Below are 5,951 nucleotides of genomic sequence, written 5' to 3'. Positions count from 1 at the left end.
CTTTGTCGGGGTGAAGGGACTCCTTTTTCAGTGGTAATTGTCTTGGAGCCTCCACCTGCAATCTAGAGGCTGCGTCAGGTGAAGGGACTCCTTTTCGGTGGAAATTGTCTGGGTGCCTCCACCCGCGATCTAGAGGTCGCGCCGGGGTGAAGGGACTCCTTTTCGGTGGAAATTGTCTGGGAGCCTCCACCCGCGATCTAGAGGTCGCGTCGGGTTGAAGAGACTCCTTTTTGGTGGAAATTGTCTGGGAGCCTCCACCCGCGATCCAGAGGCTGTTTCAGGGTGAAGGGACTCCTTTGTGGTGGTAATTGTCTGGGAGCCTTCACCCTCAATCTAGAGACCGCCTCGGGGTAAAAGGACTCCCTTTCGGTGGTAATTGCCTGGGAGCCTCCACCCAAGATCTAGAGGCTTCATGGGGGTGAAGGGACTCCTTTTTCAGTGGTAATTGTCTTGGAACCTCCACCTGCGATCTAAAGGCCGCGTCAGGGTGAAGGGACTCCATTTTGGTGGTAAGGGTCTGGGAGCCTTCACCCCGACGCTGCATCTAGATGGCGGGTGGAGGCTCCCAGACCATTACCACCAAAATGGGGGGACTCCTTTTCGGTGATAATTGCCTGGGAGCCTTCACCTGCGATCTAGAGGCTGCGTCGGGGGGAAGGGACTCCCTTTCGGTGGTAATTGCCTGGGAGTCTCCACCTGCGATCTAGAGGACGCGTCGGGGTGAAGGAACTCCCTTTCAGGGGTAATTGCCTGGGAGCCTCCACCCACGATCTAGAGACCGCGTCGGGGTGAAAGGCCTCCCTTTCTGTGGTAATTGCCTGGAAGACTCCACCCACGATCTAGAGGCTGCGTCAGGGTGGAGGGAGTCCTTTTCCTTGGTAATTGTCTGGGAGTCTGAACCCGCGATCTAGAGGCTGCGTCGGGATGGGGGGACTCCTTTTCGGGGGTTATTGCCTGGGAGCATCCACCCACGAGCTAGAGGATGTGTTGGTGTGGAGGGACTTCTTTTTCGGTGGTGATTGCCTGGGAGCCTTCACCTGCGATCTAGAGGCTGCGTCGGGATGGAGGGACTCCTTTTTGGTGGTTATTGCCTGGGAGCATCCACCCACGAGCTAGAGGATGTGTTGGGGTGGAGGGACTCCTTTTCGGTGGTAATTGCCTGGGAGCCTCCACCCGCGATCTAGAGGCCGCTTCGGGCTGAAGGGCCTCCCTTTCGGTGGTTATTGCCTTGGAGCCTCCACCCACGATCTAGAGGCCCTGTCAGGGTGAAGGGCCACCCTTTCCATGGTAATTGCCTGGGAGCCTCCACCCGCGACCTAGAGACTACGTCAGGGTGAAGGGCCTCCCTTTCGGTGGTAACTGTCTGGGAGCCTCCACACGCGATCGAGAAAACGCGTTAGAGTGAAGGGCCTCTATTTCAGTGGAAATTACTTGGGAACTCCACCCATGATCTAGAGGTCACGTCGGGCTGAAGGGCCTCCCTTTTGGTGGTAATTGCCTAGGAGCCTCCACCCGCAATCTAGAGGCCTCATCAGGGTGAAGGGCCTCACTTTCGGTGGTTATTGCCTGGGTGCCCCCACCCGCGATCTAGAGGCTGTGTCGGGGTGAAGGGACTCCTTTTCGGTGGTAATTTGCCAGGGAGCCTCCACCCGCGATCTAGAGGCCACGTCGGGGTGAAGGGACTTCTTTTCTGTGGTAATTGCCTGGGAGCCTCCACCTGCGATCTAGAGACCACGTCGGGTGAACAGACTCCCTTTTCGGTGGTAATTGTCTGGGAGCCTCCACCCGCGATCTAGAGGCCGCGTCAGGGTTAAGGGACTCTCTTTCGGTGGTATTTTCCTGGGAGCCTCCACCCGCGATCTAGAGGCCGCATCAGGGTGAAATGACTCTCTTTCGGTGGTAATTGCCTGGGTGCCTCCACCCGCGATCTAGAGGCTGCGTTAGGGTGAAGAGACTCCCTTTCGGTGATAATTGCCTGGGAGCCTCCACCCATGATCTAAACATGTCACGCTTCAAAATTGAGCCCGCTCGTGGAATGGCGACAAACTTTTACCCTTAAAAATCTCCATAGGCGACTTTTAAAAAAATTCAATACAAGTTGCATGTTTTGGGTTACAGAGGGGGTCTAGAGCTAGAATTATTGCTCACGCTCTACCGATGGCGGTGATACTTCACATGGGTGCTTTGAACACAGTTTTCATATGCAAGCGTTACTCACATATGCGTTCGATCCTGCGCGTGAGCTTGGCGGGACGAGGCACGTTTAAAATGATTTCAAAAAATTGTGCCACTTTTATTCCTACTACAAGGAATGTAAAAATCCCTTGTAATAGAAAAAAGCATTACAGGACCTCTTAAATATGAGATCTGGGTCAGAGAGACCTCAGATCTCATATTTATATTAAAATGTAATTTAAAAAAATATTGTCATTTGAAAAAAATAAAACAAAATATCCCTTTAAGAGCTATGGGCAATGACTTGGAGACAGGTGGGGGGCCATCTTCCCCTCACTCATCTCCATGTCAGGCCAGGGACAGGTCCGGATCGCTGTTACCGACCTGGCTCCTAACTTTTTTAGCTGGCTCCTAGATTCCAAGCAAATTTGTCAAGCCTTGCTTTAGGCTCCTTCTGCTGAGAGTCCCAGGCCTTCTCTTCGGGTGCGCACACTTGTAAAAAGATTCCTATTAGCAACCCACCAGACTCTGAGCCACAGAGGATGCCGACGTGACAGTCATCGACATCAAATGGTGGTAGGATTACTGTTGACTATTTAAATTTTGGTGACATTCTTGACAGATGATCTCCATAGGAATTGGAATGAAAATAGCTAATCTCTGACACTACTAGCTCTAACCATTTGTTGACCACACTGTAGCAGAATGATGGCTACAGTGCTATAGTTTAGTTCTAGGAAGTTCTAGGAAGTTTAGTTCTAGGAAGGCATCTGTTGACAACCTCAAGATCCGTGCTCGCTGCGGTGCACACCCAGCGTACTCTGTGATCGCCAGTCACAGATACCACATGATCAGCTGTGTCCATACACAGTTCAGTTATTTTTTTTTCAAAATGTTTTGCTTTTTTTTACATTTGTTCAGCAAAAAATAAAACCTAGTAGCGACTAAATACTATCAAAGGAAAGCTGTAGTGTGGGGGGAGATAAAAATGTCATATGTGTATAATGCTGCATGCCTGCGCAATTGTCAAGGTGTGACAGTGTTGAAAGCTGAAAATTTTGGCCTGGTCAGGAAAGGGGTGAAAGTGCCCGTTAGGCAAGTTGTTACTCTAAACTCTGGGCTGCTGAAGACGAATGCTCGCAAACAATGAGTAGGGAAAGGCTGGCTGTCGTTTGTTGCAGAGGGGCCCCCCAGACAAGGCAATGCTTTTGTAGGTTACAAGTTACTCAGTTTAGCAGCAAGCTGCAGTGACGACTAACCCCCATAACACAGTACTGTTTAGAAAAAATTAATCTCTAGGGCTGAAACGTCACCCTGCTTCCCCCTGCACTGGGGCACTTTATTCCCAGTAATGCCACATACACACGATCAGACTTATCGACGGACTTGGTCCGGTGGACAATCTGATGGACTTGGCAGCTGAGGTCCACCGAACTTTTAAAACTAACGGATTTGGCCACACACAATCACTCCAAAAGTCAGACGGATTCAAATGTGATGACGTAGAATGACGTAGAATAAGGAAGTTCATAGCCAGTAGCCAATAGCTGCCCTAGCGTCGGTTTTAGTCCGTCGGACTTGCACACAGACGAGCGGATTGTCCACTAAAAGCCGAGTCCGGCGGACAAATTTGAAGCCAGTCTTATTTCTAGGTCTGCCGAACTTTTGGGAAGAAAAAGTCAGTTGGAGCCCACACACGATCGAATTGTCCACCGAAAAGTCATATCGTGTGTACATGGCATAAGGCAGCACACCTGCTGTGGAAAGCACTTTCTATTTCTATGACTGAAGTTCAGCTTTTAAGATTTCTGTAAAATGAACAGTCTCCAAAAGTTGACATCTGCTTTTTTTAATAAATTTTTTTGCCCTACATTACAGCTTCTTTGTTTGAAAAGTATAGTAATTAGCAAATCTGTCTAGTGTGTTATGCGTGAATATATTGTTACATCTACTGTTGTAATGAGCTTCCAGCACTGAGTTGTGTTGGAAAATATCTAAGATGACAAGTAGGTATGAGCTTCATGTATATTCGACTCGAACATCGGCTGTTCGCCCGTTCGGCGAATACCGAACGTTATGGGCCGTTGGCGCCACAATGCACTGCGCCATTGCAGTGCATTGCTGGCTCACGATTGGCCAAGCATGCACTGTGACCCCACATGCTTGGCCAATCACAGCGCCGGCAGCGTGGAGAGCCATTATTGGCCACAGACAGGATGCCTGTGGCCAATCATAGCTCAGGCTGTGTAGTACACGCCCCACACTATATAAGGCCGCCAGCGCGGCAGCCTTGTGTATTGTGTTGGCGTCTGTAGCAGTTAGTGGGTGTTCTGTGTACCTACACCGTTATCGGCCGATTTTGCATTCTTGCTCTTCTGTAGTGGATGTTGTCTGCGTGCCCTGACCGCAGTATACACCATTATATCCACCTATATAGCTAGTGTAAGGGATCTTCCCGAGGTAGGGTGTGTTTGGACACAGTTCACAGCAGACTTGGAATTTGATAAAGCAGATCTTGGCGTTTATTCGTGGTGCAAACAGTCCAGCAAACAAAATATATATAGCAACACCGTGCTTTCTAAGTACAACAAAAATAAAAGTCCTAGCCCGGCTGGGCGCTTACTAACAGGTTCTGCTCACCTATCTGACACTTACAAACACAGCGTCTTTCGCCTGGATATCGCAGGGTGAGTTTTAGCTCCAGCAGTGGCTGTGCTTGCAGCTTCCTTCAACACACAGATTGTTCATTCCCTGGCTGAGAACAATCACCTGCAGACCCTACAGAGCCTTTAGCTTCCCAGGCTAATTAGGATCCAAGCTCACCTGATCCCAAACCCAGAACTGGATCGGGGGATGTGGAATGACAGGTCCCTCTACCAAACCTACCTGCCATTCCATATAAACCCAGGCCCGGCAAAATTAAATAACAACTCAGCAGCATATCGCTGCTGAGAAACTGATCCATCCTGGACTTACCATCTCACACTGTGTAGCAACCTAGGTGAGATGTACACCCCCTCGATCACTTCTCCAGTGACATGTCTACATATCCCCCCCCTCTTTTTCAGACCGGAGGGCTGAGCCTTTTGTCCCCACAGACAACTTACCCTTGACAATGCGTCAGCATTTGCCTGTAATTTCCCTGGCCTGTGTTCCACAGTGAAATTAAAGTTTTGTAGGGAGAGAAACCATCTAGTCACTCTTGCATTTCTCTCCTTGTTTAACTTCATCCATGTTAGGGGGGCATGGTCTGTCACCAACTTGAATTTCCTGCCTAGCAAGTAATACTTTAAAGATTCTAGGGCCCACTTCACTGCCAAACATTCTCGCTCCACAATGGCATAATTTTTCTCGGCCGGGGTTAGTTTTCTACTCAAGTACGTCACCGGATGCTCCTCACCATTCACTACTTGTGAGAGTACTGCACCTAAGCCTGTGCTAGAGGCATCTGTCTGGACCAGAAATTCTCGCCTGAAATCGGGGGTGACTAACACAGGTGGTTGGCACAAGGCAGACTTAAGGCTTTGGAAAGCCTCCTCGGCCTCTGGGGTCCACGTGACCATTGCTGTCTTTCCGCCCTTTGTCAAGTCAGTTAGCGGAGCAGCAACTGAGGCAAAGTTCGGCACAAATCTACGGTAATACCCCGTAATACCCAGGAAAGCTCTAACCTGTTTCCTTGTCAGGGGTCTAGGCCAACTCTGTATTGCCTCAATTTTATTTAGCTGTGGCTTAATCAACCCTCTCCCAATAATGTAGCCCAGATATTTGGCCTCTTC

The sequence above is a fragment of the Lithobates pipiens genome, unplaced genomic scaffold, assembly GCF_037356315.1.
Source record: "Lithobates pipiens isolate NorthernLeopardFrog02 unplaced genomic scaffold, aLitPip1_a1.2 Scaffold_23, whole genome shotgun sequence".
Taxonomy (NCBI): domain Eukaryota; kingdom Metazoa; phylum Chordata; class Amphibia; order Anura; family Ranidae; genus Lithobates; species Lithobates pipiens.
Note: the sequence above shows the minus strand (reverse complement) of the source record.